The 21,453-nt window shown below is 54.4% G+C and overlaps 1 long non-coding RNA gene across 1 annotated transcript; it reads right to left on the bottom strand.

Annotated features, from left to right (window-relative positions):
- Nucleotides 1-13,323: 13,323 nt before the first annotated feature.
- LOC121023452 (uncharacterized) lies at nt 13,324-16,194 on the bottom strand. Its single transcript, XR_005787399.1, has 2 exons — nt 14,983-16,194; nt 13,324-13,974 (listed from the first exon to the last, which is right to left on the bottom strand). It is a non-coding gene; the product is annotated as an uncharacterized LOC121023452 (long non-coding RNA).
- Between the last annotated feature and the right edge of the window lie 5,259 nt (nt 16,195-21,453).

Here is a 21,453-nt window from a genome sequence, read left to right as displayed (position 1 = left end):
TTTATTATCTCTCATGATTCTTGGGCTTGGCTGGGCTCAGCCGTGTGGTTCTTCTGGGACTGACATCATCTAGAGGTGTGACTGGGCTGGGCCTCTGAGATGCTTGCTCACATCTGGTGACTGATGCTGGCTGTTGCCTGGGAGTTCAACTGGCGCTGTGGACCAGAGGCCACATGTGGTCTCTCCATATGGCCTGGGATTCACCCAGCATGCCAGCTGGAGTGTCTCAAAAGTGAGTCTTCCAGGGGCACCCGGGTGGCTCGGTTGTTCAAGCGTCCAACTTCGCCTCAGGTCACGATCTCACCGTTCGTGAGTTCGAGCCCCGCATCTAGCTCTGTGCTGACAGCTCAGAGCCTGGAGCCTGCTTCCGATTCTGTGTCTCCCTCTCTTTCTGCCCCTCCCTTGCTCACACTCTGTCTCTCTGTCTCTCTCTCTCAAAAATAAAAATAAAAACATTTAGTAAATTAATATATAAATAAATAAGAAATAAAATAAAAGTGAGCATTCCAGAAGGTAAAAAGCAGAAACATTCACATCCACCACAGCCAGTCTCAGCTTCTGACCACAGAAATCGCTCCGGTTCATTTAAGCCAAGAGGAGCTTAACACAGGGGGCAGGGGCTGACAACGCTGTCGGGAGGGCTGGAGAGGCCGGCTCTAGGCTGAGCTTCCAGAAACGATCCCCAGATCGACACCGCAGCCTCTGCTCTGATCAACGAGCTGGGGAATCAGGAGGCTGGCACCAGCACTGCTGACCCCAGGGGCTGAACTCTGCCCTGATCCCCTCCCCAAGAAAGTGGGTGCCCCAAGCTCTTCTACGATCGCAAATGAGCGTCTAGGGCGCTGAGTTCTCTGCAACGGCTGCTGCAGAAAAACAAATCCCTCCTAAGTCTCCTTGCCTGTGATTCAGAGACAGGCCCCTGCCTTACTGCGTTAATGTCCACGGTATGTCTGAGTGATAGAACCTAAGTCACATCGGGGGGCTTGGCTTCAGAAGCCCAGCTCCTCGGTCTCTCTAGGACAGGAAGGCTGTACCACAAACGATGCTGAGCAAGCCAAGCTACAGTATCTCTACCATCCCGACTCTCTCGGTCCCTAGTAATCGCTCTGCCTCCTCTTGCCACAGCGTCTTCGTACATGCTCTTCTCTCCTGCCCACAATTCTCTTTCCTCTCCTCTCCTTCTCCTCTTCCTTCAGATCCCAGTCAGATCTTCTCTGACCTTCCTATTATTTCAGATCTCCGTTTTATGGATGAGGAAACTGAGGTCCAACGAGGCTAAGTAATTTGCCCAAAGGCACACAGCCCATGAACAGGGCAGCTGGAGCCTGAACCCAGGCAGCCTGACTCCAGAGTCTGATCTTAACAGCTGCAGGATGTTAGGCAAAGACCAGTGAACCTGTGTTAAAAGGCCAGGGGCAAGGCATAAAGCCCGCCCCCCACCTCCACCCCCACCTACAGACAAACAAGGGTGACGCTTCAGCAAATGTTGACAAGCCCAGAAAAGTGCGAGTGACAGGCAGCGCAGGTGGGAGGTCTCAGGACAAGGTCGAATGCCGTGGAGCTTGGCCCCAGCTCCCAGAGAACATCAGTAGGCTGAGTTTCAAATACAGCTGAGCTAGAGGAGTCCACAGGCCCCTGACATTGCTACCCAGAGAGCACAGAGCAATTCATAGTGTGTATCGAGGGAGGAAAGCATCTCATGTCTGTCCCAAGAGGGATTATCAATTTCGCTGGCAAAACCCACAATCATAGTGAACAAAGTATGCTCAGTTCTCATAACTTTAACAGGGAGAATTTTGTAGAGCAAAGAGACAGCTGTTAAGGAGAGAGAACCATCATAAATGAAGGGCTTAGGGTATCGTTGGTGCCTCTGCCTGCCTCCCCTTGGCTACCAGGGACCAGTGAAGGGAGCCCAGGAGTCCAGAGGACCACGCTTGATTTTTTTTTTTTTTTTTTTAATGTAATACGTCCTCAGCCCATAAGCAGAAAATGGGCTGGCTTGCCTTCCCTAGGTGTGGGAATTCTTGGGGTAAAAGAATGGCCATTCCCTCTTCCCCAGGCCACCACAACTCAAGTCTCTCTAAAGTCAGCAGATACTCAGCGAAGGAAAAAGACAAGACCAGGAAACCTTGGTTAGCAAACCTGTTCTGCCTCTTACCTGCTCTATGACTTTGGACAAGAACCTTCTCCTCTCTGAACCTATTTCTTTGTCCATAAAATGAGGGCATTGGATAAGAACAAAGGATTTAAACTTTGTTTCTTAGCAGGAAAACCCTTTGTTCGAAAACAAAATCTTACATCGTCTTGTCCTCTAGCTGAATAGGGATGTAGGGACTCAGAGACGAGACCACTTACAACCCCCACTTCTGTGAAGCCCATGTCCTCGAGTGGCTTTCCACTCTTAGGATGTCTTAGGACGCTTCAAGCCCTGCCATTTTGGAAATCCATGTGAAGTTTGTGGGGACAAAGGATTTATCTTGTGAAAGAAAAGTTTCCTAATACTGTGACTGGCTTACCCTGTGACTTTGCCCACTCTGGACCTTGGCCTTCCCATCTAGAAGCTGAAGGTTTTGGGTTCAGTGGTCGCTGCAGTCCCTTTCAGTTTTGACAACCCAGAACACCACCTGGTAAGCTTATGGGAAAATAAGACACACAGTGGGGAGGAGTGTATAAGGGGAAGAGGTCAGGGACAGCAAAAATAAGTGGGACAACCCAAGGGGCAGCTCAGGGAGAACTGAAGTTTGTAAGAGGTAATGAGTCCTGAGTCAGAACTCAGTAGAAGTGGTGTGGCCACAGTTTCTATTTCAGGAAGAACAGAACCAGGAGTTAAGACAGTGTGTGTGAAATGTAATTTGTGGGATGATAGATGGAAGGGTGGGTGGGTGGGTGGGTGGGCAGAGGGTGGATGGCTGGCTGGCTGGCTGGATAGTAGACAGATAGGTAGACAAAGAAATGGGTGGGGAATGTTCAGTAGAATATTTGGGTGGAGGGTGTGCGTGCATACATTTGGCAGATGAGACAGGTGCATATATTCAGGTAGGTAGAAGGCAGGTGAGGAGATGGGATCTGTGAGTGGGCTAGCAGACATGCAAAAAGGTGGGTGGGCATAGGCGTGGGCATGTGGACTCCCGGGTAGTTGGATGGGTGGGTGGGTTTTCTTTTCTTTTCTTTTTTTTAATGTTTATTTATTTTTGAGAGAGACAGAGACAGAATGCGAGTGGGTTGGGGCCGAGAGAGAGGGAGACACAGAATCCCGAGCAGGCTCCAGGCTCCGAGCTGTCAGCACAGAGCCCGACGCGGGGCTCGAACTCACGAGCGGCGAGATCACGACCTGAGCCGAAGTCGGACGCCCAACCGACTGAGCCACCCAGGCGCCCCGGTGGGTTTTCTAATGTAAAAAGAGTTGGGGGATAAAATTTGATTGGTTTGTTCCATTTTCTTGGCCATTTACCCCATTTCATCTTCCATAGTCCCAATGAGTCAAAGACACCTGAAGGTTTACAGTGAGTTTCTCAATGTGTGGAAATTGTACACGTGGTCGTGCATAAAATTATTTTATGTAGCTATACAATCATCTCAGAAGAAATCCAGACACAGCTTGAAGTAACACTGAATCACGAAGCAAGAGAGATATTCCCTTTGCAGCCTCTTTCTGATGATCACGTCAAGGAGAAAGGCCCACCTGTTGCTACTGTGTCTTCGGGACCTTGCTGATACTTTGATCTCCCTTTTTAACAAGAGAAGGTAGACTTTGGAATCAGAGCCTCAAGCAGGCGACGCAACGGAACGGTATTTCATTTTCCTTAGGTTTCACTTTCCTGTCACTTTGTATATTTGGTACAAATTAGGTTGGTGTTACAAAGGGCTTCCCTTTTAAGTGAATGTATACGAGCAAAGTGAAACTATCACGCGAACAGTACTGATCCCCGGGACGAGAGATGCCGGATGTGGCACAATTCCTGAAAATTGTGAGTGGTGTGCAGAAGTATGAGCTGGTCATGTCGTTCCAGGCTTAGTGTTTGCTCCAGATCCTTCGTGGGGGGACCCCTGCCTGGCCCACCCCCCAGTCTCTACGGTATCCCTTCCCCTTCCCCACTCTGGTCCAGTCCCACAAAATTTCTTTACTTTCTCCCAACTTGCCGGGTGTTCTCTCGCCTTCAGGCTTTTGAACCTGTCCTTGCTTCCCTCTGCCCGGAACTCACTCCTCCTCACCCTCGCTTGGAGAATTCTCAGGTCTTGGTCAGATGTGGCCTCGTGCGGGAAACCTCCCAGCAGGGTTGTATGCTGTCCCCACTGTAACCGTCACGTCACCCAGCCTGCAGCGGAGAAACTGCCTGGCTCGCTGCCTACTGGAAGGGGAGCTGGCTGAGGACAGGGACTCTCCAGGTCACCACTCACTTATTTGTTCCTTTGTTTTACTGAGCACTTACCCAAGGGCCAGGCACTGCTCAAGCAAATACAGCAGTGAACGGGACAGAAAAAGGCCCTGTCCTCATTCTAGAGAGGGGAGTTGGACAAATATAAATAATTATTTTTATTTTATTTTTTTTTTAATTTTTTTTTTATCGTTTATTATTTTTGGGACAGAGAGAGACAGAGCATGAACGGGGGAGGGGCAGAGAGAGAGGGAGACACAGAATCGGAAACAGGCTCCAGGCTCCGAGCCATCAGCCCAGAGCCTGACGCGGGGCTCGAACTCACGGAGCGCGAGATCGTGACCTGGCTGAAGTCGGACACTTAACCGACTGCGCCACCCAGGCGCCCCTAAATAATTATTTTTAAAAACCGTATCAATTATGTCTACAACTTCAGGTTGTCATAAGTCCCTGCAATAAATTAAAACAGAATTAGGGAATTTTAATAAAAGAGCAGGGGAGGCACCTGGGTGGCTCAGTTGGTTAAGTGTCTGACTCTTGGTTTGATCTCACGGTTGGTGGGATCGAGCCCCGTGTTGGGTTCTGCACGGACAGCCCAGAGCCTGCTTGGGATTCTCAATGTCTGTCTGTCTCTGTCTCTGTCTCTGCCTCTCTCAAAATAAGCAAACATTTAAAAAAGAAAGAGGGGGGCACCTTAGCGGCTCAGTTGGTTAAGCAGCAGACTCTTGATTTTCAGCTCAGGTCGTGATCTTGCAGTTTGTGAGATCGAACCCCACAGAGGGTCCACGCTGACTGTGCGGAGCCTGCTTCTGATTCTCTCTCTCTCTCTGCCCCTCCCTGACTCGGGCTGGCTCTCTCTCAAAATAAATAAAAACTTTTTAAAAATGTTTCAAAGAGAGAGAGAGAGAGGAACAGCGATGGGGACAGTGGCTGCTATTTTCGATTGGGGTCAAGAAATTCCTCTCTGAGGAGGTGACATTTCTACAGAAACCTGAAGGGAGTGAGGGGAAGAGGGACAGTGGCAAGGGGGAAGACCATGAGGTACAAACAAGCTTGGCGTGTTCAAGGGAACATCTAAGGGGCCGGGGTAGCGGGAGCAGTGTAAGTTTCCAGGAAGCTGCAAGCCTGGGCTGCGGCCCACACTCTGGGACTCGGGGAGGAGGCTCCCCTAGGAAGGATACCGCCCTGGGCAAACAGAAGGGGAGGATGCCTTCTTCGCCTGCCTGCCAGCCTACCCTGAGCCCTGCCGGGGAGACCGCCAACATTTGCAGAGGTACTTCCTGTTAACATTTACCTTGGCTGAATGTTTATTAATCGGGTCTATTAATAGACTTTTTTTTTTTTTCCCTTCCTAAGGAATAACTCCTGGAAGAAGCACTCTTCCCCCCGTGATCCTCTGCCTTGCATAATTTTTCAGGTCTGTAAATTGCTTTTCCATCCCTTACTTATTGATCTGTTCATTTATTTATCCATATGGCATGCATACAATTTATCGAACAGGGAACAAGACAGACTCAGCTCCTACCCTCATGAGGCGTGTATCTTGGCGGAGAGCCGGCTTGGCTGGACCCAGTAGATGCCAGGCAAGCCCACCAGGAGCAGCGAACGTCAGCTTTAGCAGATAGCGGTGTTCCTGGGTGCCGAGACCTTCGAGGCTCTCCCAGAGTCCTTGGGGTGCGGCTCACGTCCAGACATCCTTTGATGTCATTTCTTATTACTTAGAGAAATTGCGTGTCCCCTCCTTCCTCTTAGCCCAACAGCGTGGGGTTGGTCCTTTCTCCTGGAGTTGGTTGCACGTCCAGCCCCCCTGGCTGCGGCTGGCCTCTCTCTGCTGGACACTGACCATGTTGAGGACCCATGCCAAGGAAGTTCAGAGTTCAGGGGGCTGTGGACACTCCACCATTTCTCTTCCTCTCTGTTCCTCCCAGGAGATCTCTACCTGCACCCAGCGGTGCTAAGGCTTTGTGTCCACGCCCCCCTGCATGGCAACTTTAGTGGAAGCAGAGAGGAAACAAGTACCCTAAATTATTATGAGTGTGACCAAATTATTGTTATGTGGTCAATTATTGGTGTCAAATTATTATGACCACGCACCATGGGAGTAACTTAGGACTTGGACTAGGGGTGTCCCAGGCTGGGTTCTCTGGAGGCAGAGGCTCAGCCGGAGGTGAGCATGTAGGTGCTTATCAGGGAGGGTTCTGAGATCAACACCTGTGGAAGGGAGGGGCAGGAAACCGGGTGGGGGGAACGGGGAGACCCCCAGTACTGGCCCAAGAACCTCAGTTGACCCTAGGGGAGCACTGGAGTGAGAAGAGCCCTTCAGAGTTGTCCTGAGTTGGCTGGGATGGCTGGAAGGAGTTCTCAGATTCTGAGCCTTCAGTCATCACTCAGTCACCGGATGCAGGAAGCCCGGAATGAGTGCAGGCTGAAGGGTGCAGGCTGTCTGCGGGCAGCACTCCAGACCCAGGGCACCGAGTCTTGGGCTGAAGGGGGATCTGCAGGGTGCATCTTATGTCCATCACAAGGAGCTTCAGGAAGACTTCCTGGAGGAACAGGCATTTTGCCTTGGGGATGTAGGGACGAGCAAGGAAAGAACAGTGGTTCAGGCAGAGGGGGCGGTATGTAAAAACCTAAGGGCAAGATGGGAAACAGTGCTCTCAGGAGCTGCATAATCCAGGAGGAAGGTAGCTGGGTCCCTTTGAAGATGAAGAAACAACCTCACTGAGGCCAGTGGACTCACCCCAAATAAGGTTACAACAAACGATAGAGCCTGGATTAGAACCAGAGCTGTGCATTCCGAATCCAGAGCCCTCCTGTACCCCACTCTCAATCTGGATGCCAGTCCTTGTCACTCTTCTCTTTGAGATGGCCGCTGTCATTCTCTGTTCTCTCCTCTGTGCCCTTGTGCCTGGTCCCTGCAGCTCTGCCCAGCGAGACACTGACGTCCCCTCTAGCTCCAGCAGACTCTGCCATTTGAAGAGATCCTGGCTCCCGCTTGGGTTAGGTTTTAGGTCAAGGGTTGGTTTGTTGTTTGGACATTTGAGATCAGTCTGTGGCCACGGTCACGGTTTGGCCAAGGACAGAGGGCAGGACTGAAATTAGGGCTGAATAATGATTGAATTTCTGGCCAGACCCAAGATTTAGTTGGGGGCCAGGTTTAGAGTTTAATTTATAGTAAGGACTCAGCCTGGAACCAGAGTCAGGGAATGGTCTGGAATTGGGTCAGAGCTCAGCCCGGAACTAGGGTCAAAGAACAGGCTGGAAAAAAGGTCAGGGCTCAGTTTTAGAATGAGGCCAGGGGCCCAGTCTGGAACCAGGAGCAGGGCTCAGTCTGGGACTATGATCAGGGCTTAGCACGGAAGTGGGGGCAAGGCTCAGTCTAGGGGCAGGTTTGGGTCTTAGCCTGGAAACAGAGCCAGGGTTAAGCCTTGGGCCTGGGGCTCGGGGATGTGAATCTGCGTCTGAGACTGGATTGAAGACTGTCAGGCCTCTGGCTTCCCAGCCCCTCAGGTCTGGAGCCTGAGCCCTGCCCAGGGTGGGAGTAGGCAGGAAACACTCTGTGAGGACAGACACACCCTGCCGTCAGCCCAGCTGAGGCTACCTGCACTGCAGCAGTGTTGCGCTCCAGACACACACACACACACATGTGGGAAGGACGGATCCAGGTATGAGACCCTTGGGAATGCTGTGGCACGGCTAAGGTCTGGTGTCTGCAGGGAATGGTCTGCACAGATCAGATGGGGCCCCAGGGAAATCAAACTTAGCTCCCAGGAAGGCACAAAGGTGGCTGCAGCGAGCAGGAGGGGGCTCTGGCTGCACTCCCCACAGCTTGACTCTCATGAGAGCCCAGTGCCACCAGCCTACAGAAATCTGGGCCCCTGCGCCAACTGCCCACCGGGAGTCCCCTAGGACAGGCCCTGCCTAGACCCCTGGGAGGAGGATCACCAGGTGTAGAATAAAGAGCCCTGGACTGGATACTGGGCTCTCAGCAGAGACAGAGCATGAGTAAGGGAGGGGCAGAGAGAGGGGGGGAGACATAGAATCTGAGGCAGGCTCCAGGCTCTGAGCTGTCAGCATAGAGCCTGCTGCGGAGCTCGGGCTCACCAAATTTGTGATCATGACCTGAGTTGAAGTCGGATGCTTGACCGACTGAGCCACCCAAGCGCCCCGGGAATAAATTAAATCAAGAAGGGTGAGGATTTGATAAATAAGGAGACTGACAATCAAAGAGGGAAGGGACTGATCCTGGGTCACATAGCCCAGTGAGGCAGTGTGGGGACCAGGACCCAGGCCTGCTACAGCACCAAAACCCTTCTCTTGCCAACCTGGCCTCTTTTGTCTCTGAGACTGACCAATACCCTGCTCGTGTCCCAACCCCTGCAGGTTCCTAGGGAAAGGCAGTACCAGAGAGGGAATGGGCAGGGGACAGGACAGACACCCTGCCCGGGTGCCCCTTTTCACCCAGGGACTCCTCCCAAAGAAGCCTGTGGGAGAGGCACCGAGAACATCACGCGTTATTATGGAAATAAGAAAAGAAACTCCCTGCTAGGAGGCCAGGGTGGCAGCTCCCTCCTGGGGATATTTGCTGGTGGGGCAGACTTGACCTGGGCCCACCTGAGTGGGGCAGGAGAGAAGCAGAGAGGAATGGTAGGCTGGAAAAGACCGGAAATGGGGCAGCCTGCACACCTGCCATGTCCTGAGGCATCGCAGAGGAGAGCTGGGCTTGTGCCGTCTTCGGTACCCGCCCAAGAAGGCACCCCACCGCACAAGGGCCCCGTGACAGGATCCACGGGGGCAGATCCCTGCAGGGGGGAGCTGGGGAGAGGAGGCTATGGGGGAGCCAGACACCCACATCAAGGGGCTGTGGAGGCCAGGACTCCCTAGGACCTAAGAGCACACGTGCACGCCCAGCGGAGAGCCAGCATTCAGACACCTGCCACACTGAGGGCACTGGGAGCCAGCAGGAGGGGTTCACAGAGCGGAGTCCAGTCATGGCAGATTACATGGAGATCCTGCCTCTTGAGCCCTGATCCCCTCAGTCCCTGCATCTAGGCCTTAAACACAGGGAGGGAGGAATGAAATGCCAACACGTGCTACAACACGGACAGACATTGGAAGCACCACGCTGGGCAGAAATGGCCACATAGCGTATGATTCCGTAGCTATGAAATGCCCAGAACAGGCAAACCGTAGGCAGAATGTAGACTGGTAGTTGGGTAAGGTGAGGAGCCCATAGTGGCGGATGGGTGGGGGGCTTCCGATGGAGAGGGGATTTCTTGTGGGGGCGGTGAAAATGCTCGAAAACGGTTTGTAATGCGGACTGCACAACGCTGTGACCATACCACAGACCCACTAACGTGTACGCTTTAAACGGGTGGATTGCATGCTGTGTGGATGGTATCTCGATACGGCTGTTATTTCAAAATGGAGGTGGGTTTATTGGGGGGTGATAAAAAAAGTTCTGGAGATCGACGGGGGCGATGGCTGCTCAACACTGTGAGTGTACGTGATGTCACTGAGCTGTCCCCTTAACGATGGCTAAAATGATAGGTTTTATGTTACATATATTTTACCTCAATTTTTAAAAATAAAAATTTAATTTTAAATTTGAAAAAAAAAATGGAAGGGGCGGGAAGTATCCCAGAACAAGACTGTGTACTCCCAAATCCTCTAAGGTACTGGAGAACCCATTGCTCCCCCACCCATGCTGCACACACACACACGTGCACACTCACACGCGCACACACACACACACACACACACACTCCATATCCCATAAGTCTGTTATCTGAAAACAAAGGAAGGGAAAGCTTTGAATTGCCCCTGGGATTAGGATCTCAAACAGATGGCCGTGTAATAACTGAATGTGACCACAACACCCTGGGATCTGCCACTGAACAGTTGGGGCCAGTGACTGCAGAAAAATGGAACTGTTTGCTGTTAATACCCCTGTAATCAGGTTGCTCATTAAACTGACTACAGATGCTCAATGTCAGCTCCCCCTGGAGCATAGACTCCTTGAAGGCAGGGACCACTGGGTCTGGCTCGAGCCCAGGGCCCAGCACAGAGCCGACACATCGTGGGTCCTCAGTCAACATCTGACGTACGGACAAAGAGCCTCCTTCATTAGACAGAAAAGAAACTGAAGCCCAGGGAGGCCATGGCCCTGCCCAGGGCCGCATAACCAGGGAAAGATGGCGGCCAGGACCAGAACCCAGATTTCCATCTCCTGCGGCCCAGGCCCATGACGGGCAGGGCTGGATTCCACGGGCAGCCCCTCCTCCAGCTGTGCACATCTGTTGGCCTCAGTGGGATGAGGCAATCACCCAGGAGCCTGGCCAAGGACTCAGATGTACAGGACAGAACAACAGGAGGCACTTCCAATGGGCGGGGTTGGCAGCTTAGGGCCAAGCCCGGGGCCCCACAGGGCTGCCTCCTCCTGCCTGGCTCCGGGAGCTTCATTCCGGAGGCCACACCTCACCCTGTCACCCGAATTCCTCCTGGCTGGGAGGCAGGAGTCCTGGGATCCTCCTGGAGATGATGAGTAGTCTGCTGCTCCCAGGGGGGGATGAACTCAGCAGGTCCCTGCCCCTCCCTGGGTCTCAACTTCCCCTTCAAGGTACTCAAGCTCCATCCAGTTCCGTGAGTCCCAATCTGCATGGCTCAGCGGACACTGACCTCTGAGAACACTCAGCCCTGCCTGGTTTGAGGGAAGAGACATCCCACCCTGAGATGCTCCAATCCAAGGGGGGAGACACAGCCCTGCGCACACAACCTCCTGACCTGTTGGAAGAGGTGTCACGTCACTGGAAGGTTCCCCCCAGTCTAAGAGGGAGAGCATCTCAGATTCAGGAACTCCTAGTCTGCTGGGGGAGACCTGGGCCACCCGCAGGAGGCCACCGGTCAGCCCCTCAGCACAGAGCCCGCCTTGGATCCTCTGTCCCCTCCTCTCTCTGCCCCTCCCCCACTTGCTCTCTCTCAAAAATAAATAAATATCAAAAAAAAAAAAAAAAAAAAGGAAGTGCCCAGACTGGATAGGCTCCTTCCACCTGTGCAAGGCCCAGAGCCCAAGGCTGGCCTAAATTTCAGACAACTGCTCTAGAAACCTGGCTCTGAGCCGTCTAGCATCCATGGTCCTGCCTGGTCCTCACAGCACCCCCTGAAAATCCAGGTTTATTAATGCTGAAGAAACCCAGAGCTTGTCTCCCCAGCTGTCAGATGAGGTTGGTAAAAGGAACACCCTTCAAAAGAGAACTGAGAAAGAGTAAAGGTAAGGCAGGCAAAATATTAGCACGGTGCCTCGCCAAGGGGAGCATTTGCTGTTGTTTTTTTTTTTTAATTTTTTTTTCAACGTTTATTTATTTTTGGGACAGAGAGAGACAGAGCATGAACAGGGGAGGGGCAGAGAGAGAGGGAGACACAGAATCGGAAACAGGCTCCAGGTTCTGAGCCATCAGCCCAGAGCCTGACGCGGGGCTCGAACTCACGGAGCGCGAGATCGTGACCTGGCTGAAGTCGGACGCTTAACCGACTGCGCCACCCAGGCGCCCCGTGCATTTTCTGTTTTATGGGTTCTTTCTTCCCTGTTCGGCATTCAAACCCTTTGCTTGTTTGGGGGACTACCTCATGGGGTGAACCCTATAGGGCGGCAGCTGTCGTCCCAATGCCGAGGCTGACCCTCTCGCCCCATCTGCCAGGAGCAGGCATGTGACCTGACTCGTCAGTCAGGAGCCCGCCCTGGATTTGGGGATGACTACGGTGCTGCAGAGGACAGCGGAGATCATTCGTGGGGGACAGCCGCTGCGCCCAGGCCGTGACACCAGCGATGGGGGCCCCGGCAGCAGCATCAAAACCAGACATCTCCAGGGGCCCCTTGACGCGTCCTAAGCTGCCAGCCTCCTCCGCCACCTGCCCTTTCCTGAGCCCGGCTGGTGCCCTTCCAGCAAATTCCTGCTCTGCTTAAATCAGTGAGCGTCAGTTTCTGTTGTTTCCACCTAAAAAAACTTGACTGGTTTAGAAATTGGTCCGAGGGGGTGGGTTTCAGACAACACACCCTCAGGGAAATGGGGAAGATAATTATCTGGTCTAGCTGGGACTGAAGGTAGCAAAAATCCAGTTAGTATCCAGGGACGAGAATCTAGCAGGCTGTGGTATGTCGTGGTGAAACAGCTAATTAAATTAAATTAATGAATTACATTATGGCCTGTGGCCATCTGGAAAAAAGTGCCATTGAAGGCATAGCTTGGAGGGCCTGAATTGCTCCTGCCATTGAACACATGAACGGCACAGAGACCTTAAAGATCGGGCGGCCGCTTCCATGAGACTGGACAATGAAAAGAATAACAGCTTCCATCCCTAAATTCTTGGCTCCGGGCGGGCATGGACTGGAGCCTAGGAACTTCTTTTTTTTTTTTTTTTTTTTTTTTTTTTACAGCCGGGCTAGGAAATTCTCTTATCTTTTACTGCAGCAGGTTTAAGTGTGAGGAAACCTGAATGCAAACATGACCTTTGGCATTGCCAAACTACAGTGGCAGCTGGGTTCACAGCCTCCTCTTCCTCTGCCGCATTAACGCCCACGGGTCAAGGCTGGTCCCCGGGTCCCTTCTCGCTCCGCACCCTGCAGCACACGGGATGTATTTGGCTGCAGGTGACTGAACACTCTGGGAAAGAGGAAGCTGGGGGGGGCGGGCGGCGGTCCTGGGCAGGGCACAGTCACCAGCAGCTCCCAGAGCCCTCGGGGCACCCCTGCTTTTCTCTCTCAGTTCTGCCTGCCTCGGGGTCGGCTTCATCCAGCGGTGCTGGAGCTGGCTTAGGCGGGCTTGCAGGTGCTCTACGGCCCTGCGTTCAGGGACGTCCTGTTGGCAGCTTGCAATTGGCCCTGAAGGGGATATTTACACCGTGGAAATCCACAAACGCTACAAATCGGCGCCTTTCTCCCTTTTTTTTTTTTTTTTTCAGTTGGAAAGGTGGGATACCAGCACAGACAGGCTTCCTGCTAGGTCTGGTTCCCTAAGGGGTGGCAGTGGGGCCACGTGCTTCTTGGTGTATGTCCTGAAGACGGAGAGGGGGAGAATCTCGCTCCCCCGACCACGGAACCAGGTCAGCTTTTCAGCCTCGCTGAGCACCGGAACCTGGGGGAGTGCCATGACCCGACTGGCGGAGTCTCACCAGATCCCGCTCTGGAGCTGGAGTCAGGTCAGCTGCCCTGAAGGGCACAGGCTGTGTGGAGGGCAGGTCTCTGAACAACATGGGGCCTTCAGGGAACGAGGAAAGAGGGAGTGGAGATGATGGGTGGCACCTGTACCCGCCACCCCGTCTTAGGGTGCCCACCCACAACCTGTGGCTTCACTACCAGAGCCAAGTTCCCGCCCAGATGCGCATACCTGACCAGCCCTGGAAATCTCCACTTGGATAATAAGAAAGATAATCCTGGGGCACTTGGGTGGCTCTGTCCATTAACCATCCGACTCTTGATTTTGGCTCAGGTCATGATCTCCGAGTTCATGGGCTCCCAGCCCCGCTCTGCTGACAGTGCAGAGCCTGCTTGGGATTCTCGCCCTCCCTCCCTCTGTTCATCGCTCCCTCTCTCTCTCTTTCTCTGTCTCAAAGATAAATAAATAAACATTTAAAGAAGAAGAAGGAGGAGGAGGAGGGAGAAGAATGATAATGCTAACAGCTAATGCACACAGCGTTGGCCACCTATCAACTCATCTAATCACAGAACAGCCCTTTCAAGGTAGGTGCCACTGTTGCCCCCTCCACAGATGAGGAAAATGAGGCTCAGAGGGGTGGCATAACTTGCCAGAGTCCCCAGTGGTGGCACTGGGATGGGGAACCAGCCCAGCTACCCAGCTCCAGGTCCTGGCTCCAGAACTCCACTCCGCCCTGCCCCCCCCCCACCCCGCCCAGGAGCCTCAAAGTCACTGCCTTCTCTCCAAACCTGCTTCAAGCCCTTCCCCTCCTCGTAAAACTCCAACCTCCAACTCAACATTCAGGTGTCACCGAAGGCATCTCTGTTGTAGGAAGCCTTTCTAACCCCACGCCAGGCCAGACGCCCCCTCTATGGCCGGCACAGTCATCTCTGCTTCCCCCACTGGAGTCCCCAGAGCTGGGCCTTGTAACTGTCTGGCGTCTTGTCCGTTTCCCGTGAGGGCGGGAAATGGGTCCGACCCCTCTCCACATGCCCGGTGTCCTCAGCGGGACCAGTCCCCTCTCCTGCCGCCCCACTTCCCCAGCTGGGTCTACTTCACACGCTCAGCACGGATTTCCCCACCTCCGCTCCTCTGCCTCCTTCCTGCTTTACTCTTTTATTAAGATTCTAATTAAATAATTCTAATGAAATGTAATGAGCTGAATCGACAAACTTACTGCAATAAAGCAGCATTCAAGACATTCTCTCTCCTGCTCTCTCTCTGCGGCAGTGCAAGTGAGGAGGCATGGGGCCTTTACTGCCCCGGGGGACCGAGCGGGGCTGGGACAGACACAACGCCCCATCGTCATCATGGGCCAGAAACACTGGCCTGGCACCCCCAGCCCGGCTGAGGCCTCCCCTGACAGAGCCACCTTGGGGCACCACGCTGTAGGCAGAGATCTGCCTGGACCTCACCTTCTGGCCCTCTTCTGGTCTATGTCTCAGGCCAGCCTCGATGCCTCTGCCCGATGGCCCCACATTGCCTCCTCCACACCAGGACGGGCGGCCGAAGGCTCTAGACCGATCGAGGTTTGCTAAGTGCATGGGCAGCTGCCCTTCGGCCCTGCTCTCTGAAGAAGAAGAAAAGCCTGGACCTGAGTCTGGCCCCGGCCCTTCAGTGTGGCCTCTGACAAGTTCCTTCCCTTCTCCGGGCCCCGGCCCAGTGTTCGCCAACCATCAGGCTGGTATTGGCATGAAGGAGCTTCTGTGAAGCAGAAAGAGCACGGGTGTGTTGAGTTAGGCCCGGCCTCATACCCTGGTCCTGGCCCTTCCCGCCTGTGTGACCTGAGGCAAACTTCATCTCTCTGAGCCTCAGTTTCCGCATCTATAAAATGGGACCAACATCACCTCCTCTGCAGAGCTCTTGTGAAAACTGCATGAAAACAAAAATGAGGCACAAAGCACTTGATATGACCACGAAGTATCCCAGTCCATCTCAGAGCTTTCAGAATCTTCTAAATCTGACCCACCTGCCTTCCCACCCCGGGTGAGACCAGACCAATCAGCTAGTGTGGCACACAGCACCCTCGTGGCCTCAGGCACGACTTTATATCCCGCCCGGGCAGCGGCCCCAGTTACAGCATCCTGTGAACTTGTTCCCGTGCCTGACCTCACAACCTCCCTGCACACGAGGCAGAGATCCATTCCTGGTCCCTTTTCACAAAGACAAGGCTCACAAAGGGGGCAGTGACTTGCTCAAGTCACACAACTGGACAGCAGGAGTCAGGACTGGAACCCGGGAGCTCTGGCTCTGACACCAGTGAGCCACTAACCGCCATCTCCCCCTCCAAGTGCCCTGTGGCCCAGGCCGTGAGACCCAACGGCCACGGAGGCAGGCAGGGGTGCGGAGGAGGACGGGGAGAGGCCGCGGAGCAAAGCTGAAGAGCGGCGCCCCGGTTCCTGGGCTGCTCCGGGCTTCCCCGGCCGCCTGGCCTCCAGCCTCGGCCTCTGCCGCCAGGCAGAGCAACACAGACTTTGGAGTCAGGCAGACCTGGGTTCGAGTCCTGGCACTGCACCCGCTTGATGTGTGACGCGGCCACCGATGGCGCCTCTGTGAGCCTGGGTCTCTTCACAGGGTTCGTGGGCGGGGTGGGGTGTTTGTATCCCCAGAAAAAACGGAGGGCATTGGGGCTGCTGTGGCAAAGCACCACAAACGGGGTTGCTTAGAACAGAAACGTATCGTCTCGCAGTTGTGGAGGCCAGAAGACGGTGCTCCGTCTGTCACCTGCAGGGGAAGGACCACGCCTTGCCTCTGCCAGCCTGACTGCCCTAGAGTTCCCCGGCTCACGGCAGCGAGGCTCCAGCCTTCACAGCGCTCTCCCTGTGTCTCCTCCGTCTTTCCTCTGCGTGTGTCCGTCCTGTCCAAATTCCCCCTTTGATAAGGGTATCAGTCACATTGGATGAGGGCCCACCCAAATGACCTTGTTTAAACTCAGTTACTGCTGTAAAGACCCTATTTCCAAATAAGGCCACATTCTGGGGCGTCTGGGTGGCTCAGTCGGTTGAGCATCTGACTTCGGCTCAGGTCACGATCTCACAGTTCGTGAGATCGAGCCCCATGTCAGGTGCTCTGCGTGGAGCCTGCTTTGGATTCTCGGTTCCCCCTCACTCTCTGCCTCTCCCCTGGTTTTTCTCTCTCTCTTGCTCTCTCTCCCAACAAATAAACATCAACTAAGGCCACATTCTGAAGTACCGGGGGTTGGAATTTCCATGTATCTTTTTGGGAGGGCACAAGTTGACTCACGACAGGATGCGAAGCCCTTTCGTACACATTTGATCCTTACAGGCAGGCCGGTGTGAGTGTCCTCATGTAAGATGAGAACACGTGGAGGCTCACAAGGTCACACAGCGAAGGACTCTCAGAGCCAGGGTTTGAACTTCTGTCCCCTGCACCTGGTGCTTTTCCACTACCTTCTTTAAATTTAAAATGAGAAAACAGAGTCCCGAGCTACCCTTTGGGGTCAGGAGCTTGATCCTGAATAGGATTTGGCCTCAATAATAACAACTACCACTGACCAAACACTGACCAGGAGTCAGGCACCCTGCCTTCTCCTCTCCCGTCTCACGCTGCTGCTTTTACAGCCGGACTACCTGGCCCAAACCCAGACTCTGCCCATTCCCAGCAGAGCGATGGGGTCAGTAACTGCACCTCCCCAGGCCTCGGTTTCCTCTTCTGTGAAATGGGGACAGCAGCCATTTTAGAGGGTTATTGTGAGGAGTAAATGCGGTGGCTTCACGAAGAGCCCTTAGCACACAGGGAGTGCTCACTTAGACCCCACAATAACACCCTGAGGTGGGTCCCCACTCCACAGATGGGGACGCAGCAGTCATCCGACCAACGTTATGAGGTAGGAGGTGGCAGAAATGGGATTTGATCTCAGGTCCTTCGGAGTCCTAGCTCTGTGTCCTTTCCACAGTTAGTGCTGAAGACGTACGTGGCTTTTCCTGAAGGCCCTCGGGTTTAGGAATCTGGCTATTACTTAAGGTTGGCAGGGATCAAACATCAGTCTTCCCGACTGGGTGGAGGGAGCCCTCATCCATCTTGGTCACGGGGGGAGGAGGAGGTCTCTGGGTTTACAGCACGTGGCTGGGAGTCCTCCCTACTTCAGCTGAGACCCCCAGGGGGCAGACCCTCGACCCAAGTCCCCAAGAAGCACACGCCAGCTCTGCCGGGTCCCACGGGCCATCTGTTTTGATTCACTATAAAAACTAGAGCTGAGCTCTGTGGAAATGTCAGGCAAGCAGGGGGCCCGGACAGCGAGTGAGCCAAAATCAAAGACATTCCCTACTGCTGCCCCCTACAGACAAGCAGGGACCCACATACATGCACAAAGGGATACACACGCCCGCTCCCCGCTGGACTCATGTGTTCCCAGGCTCACGTTCGGGTATGCACGGGCCTGACCTCGGATGACCGTGGTACCCCTGGGGCCCTTGCACCACCTTTGCGTGTGGCCTGTCTGCACTCTCGTCTCTCCCCGCACAGAACTTCCTCATGACTGTCTTGCTCAGAAGCCGGTCGAAGTCCCCTGCCATGGAGGCCCCACACACCTGACCTGCTCTCGGACCTCGCTTCCCAGCTTTCCTCTCCAGCCACACGGATCTTGTTCCTTCTTCTGTCCCTGACACATTCCACATTTCTGCCCGCCTCAGGGGTTTTGCACTTGCTACAATGCCCCGTCCTCAAATACGGCCGCAAGTTTGGCTCCTTGCTTCCTGTAGGTCTCTGCTCAAGGTCCCCTGCCCACCCTGTCGCCCATCCCCTCGCCCTGAGGCGAGCATCTTCGTAGGACTGAGCACCAGAGACTGATTCATATTTGCAGGGGAGGGGGCTCGGTGTCCCCTCCCCATAGTGAAACGTCAACTCCCGTTTCCTGCCATGTTCCAACCACCTAGAACCCTGCCCGGCATGCGGGGGTACTCGATCAGTGGTGAGCCCAGCCAGCATCCAGGGGCAGAGGCCGGGCTCACGTGCAGACAGCCCTGGGGTGCGGTCCTCGTTCTGCCATTTATCAGGTCACTTTGCCTCTCAGAGGCTTGGCTCTCACAGGGCTGTCACGAGGATTAACGATCCCGTGTGACTCTTGGTGCGGCACCTGAGGGGGGTCAGTGTGGCAGGTAGGTTTTTTCTGGACTATCCACCCCCCGGAGTGCAGGGTGGGAGGGGTGCCAGGTGGTCTGGTGGCTGTTCAGCACCACTTCCCTTCTAAATTTTTTTCGTTAAGTTTATTTACGTTGAGAGAGAGAGCACGGGGAGGGGCAGAACAAGAGGGAGAGAATCTCAAGCAGGCTCTGCCCTGTCGGCCCAGAGCCCAATGTGGGGCTCAAACCCACAAACCATGAGATCCTGACCTGAGCCGAAACTGGACGCTTGGCCGACTGAGCCCCCCCAGGCGCCCAGCTATGTGCCCTGTTGGATCTCAGGGCTAGAGGCCTACAAACCACTTTCCCACCTCCCTTTGTGAGCTGACCCCAAGCAGCTTCCGCCTGTGAGACCGGATCACATGAGAGCCGCAGGAGAGGGGGCGCCAAGATCCCTGACAGCACTTCCCTCGACCCCAACCTTCCCCGACTCCCAGAGCCCTAGCTGGGGCCTCCTTCATGCCCCTAGCCCTGCCAGCGGAGTCTCTTTATCAAGAGATGTATTTCCTACTTGAAACTGCTAGCATAGAATGTTTCTTGACTGAATCCCGAAAGGACAAGGAAGTTTCTCAAGTTTTCCCAGAGGGCATACTTTGATGGTGGGGACAAGCCGGACTGTGCACTCAAGTGGCATCAGGGTAGAAGGTGGGGGGACACGACTCATCTCCTCTTCCACTCTGCCGCCGGGAAAGGTGGGGTGAGCCTCTCCCCTGGGCTGAGTGAGGCTGGTCTTCCCCACCCCAGCCTCGCCCCGCCCCCAGAGCCGCCCTCACAACAAGGACAGAGGGACAGCGCCAGTGGATGGTGTTTTCGGCACCTTATGATACAAACTAGTCCTTAACTCATTCATTCCTCAAAACGCCCTGGCTTGGACAATACTGTTATCATCCTACTTTCCCCGACAGGGAACCGAGGCCCGACTCTGACGTCGTTTACGCGGCTAAGAAGTGGTAAAGCTGAGATTCGGGCCCAGGCTGGCTCTAGAGGCTGTGCTCATAACCACAGCTCTTGGTTCTCTCTTTCAGGGCTTGTGAGCCGGCAGCTTGAGCTGCAGATGAGACCTCGGGGCTCGAGGAGGGGCCGAAGAGGTGATGAGTTGACACCCACGCCACGCCTGGGAATTCACCAGGCCCTTTCTCCAGCCCTTCTTCTAATCTTTTCCACTTTCCCAGAAGCCCCCGGGCCTCGAGCACATGGTCCTTCCCAGCGAATGTGGGGAAGGGACTTCTCTTTCCTCCCTCTGGGGTGGAGGATTGAGCAGGAAAAAAAAAACACAAAAAAAAAACAAAAAAAACTATGGCTGGAATATCAGCTCTGCTTAACTTCCCACACAGCTTGGGAAAGTCCAGTCCCTCTGTGGGCCTCAGTTTCCCAGCTATAAGCAAAGTGGGTGGGCTGGAGGACCATTAGGGGCTCTTCTGGCACTAACATTCTAGAATCCCGCTTTGAAGACATTTGGAAAACTAAGATGTCTGGTCAGGGCAGCGAAGCAGACCACACGTTTTACCAAACCAGGCTGGGCTGTGCGTGGCGGAGACTAAGAGCACCAAGTCCGGGGCACCTGGAGAGGTCTGTCCTAGGATGGGTTTGTCTCCAGAACAGATACCCTGCCAAATGGACCATGGTGCCCCAGAGGCAGGTCTTACCTGCTGATCCAGGGTGCCTCCCCCTTCAGGGTCCTCATTAGGAAGCCAGGTTGGCTGACCCCCTTTGGATGAGCTGACTCCAGTGAATGACAGCCACTGTGCCAGGTGCTATGCTGAACACTGGGCCCACAGGTGTCTCAAACACGGGCTCTGGCCGCCCAGAGCTCAGGGTAGCGAAGGCAGTCTCCAACCTTTGTACCCCCCCTTCAAGACCCAGCAGGAACGCTCCCCTCTTCCAGAAGTTCTTGCTGGCTTCCTCAGCTCTGACTTCCAATGTCCACCTGGTGTGGTGCAGACCTGGCCCATGCCCAGCTCCCTGGGGCATCGTGACCCACAACCCCTAGACTGTGAAGCGATCAGGACGGGCTCTCGTGGCCCCACCCCACGCGGGGGCTCAGCAGGTGCAGTCAGAATTGTTGCTTGGCAACCAGGACTTGTGACACAGCTCACATCTGTCCAGGCTGGAAGCACTAACCTGATCCAGCATCTGTGTGCCGAGTGCCTGGCTCAGAATGTTCCTAAGGAAGCAAGGTATCATCCAAACGTTCCAAGTGACCCACAGGGAGGTAGGGCCTTTCCAGGTCGGTGGAGAACACACAGGCTTTGAATCCCAGGCCTGCCTCTTACCACGTGTGGGAGGCTGGCAGGCCACATAAGCTCAGCGAGCCTCAGTTTCATGGTCTCTAAAATGGGTGTATAATGCCTACTAGCCCAGTCACTGTGCAGCCGCTTCAACTAGCTGATGTGTGTAGGTGCTACCAGTGTTCCAGAGCTGTTTTCCCCTTCCTGGTTCCTCTGCGGCTGCCCTGCACCACCAGAAATGCGTGCAGTCTGCTGTCAGAGGAAGCCTTCCTCCTCTCAGAGACCCCCAAGCTCACTCTGGCCACCCCTTCCCTGCCCGCCACAGGCTGGGCAATGCCCACTGGGGGGTGGGGTGGGCACTACCTGGCGCTGACGTGAGGAGACACGGCTGCCAAGCGTTCAACTGGGCATGTCCAGAGAAGCAGCCCCACAGGGCAGCTACCTGGTTACAGGCAGGCAGGATGTGTTCGGACCAGTCTGGAAGATGGCCCCTGTCCCAGACCCTGCCACTCTGCCC

The sequence above is a fragment of the Herpailurus yagouaroundi genome, unplaced genomic scaffold (genome assembly GCF_014898765.1).
Source record: "Herpailurus yagouaroundi ecotype Mexico unplaced genomic scaffold, PumYag 77, whole genome shotgun sequence".
NCBI lineage: Eukaryota > Metazoa > Chordata > Mammalia > Carnivora > Felidae > Herpailurus > Herpailurus yagouaroundi.
The sequence above is the reverse complement of the archived record's forward strand: the minus strand, read 5'-3'. Positions and strand labels throughout refer to the sequence as shown.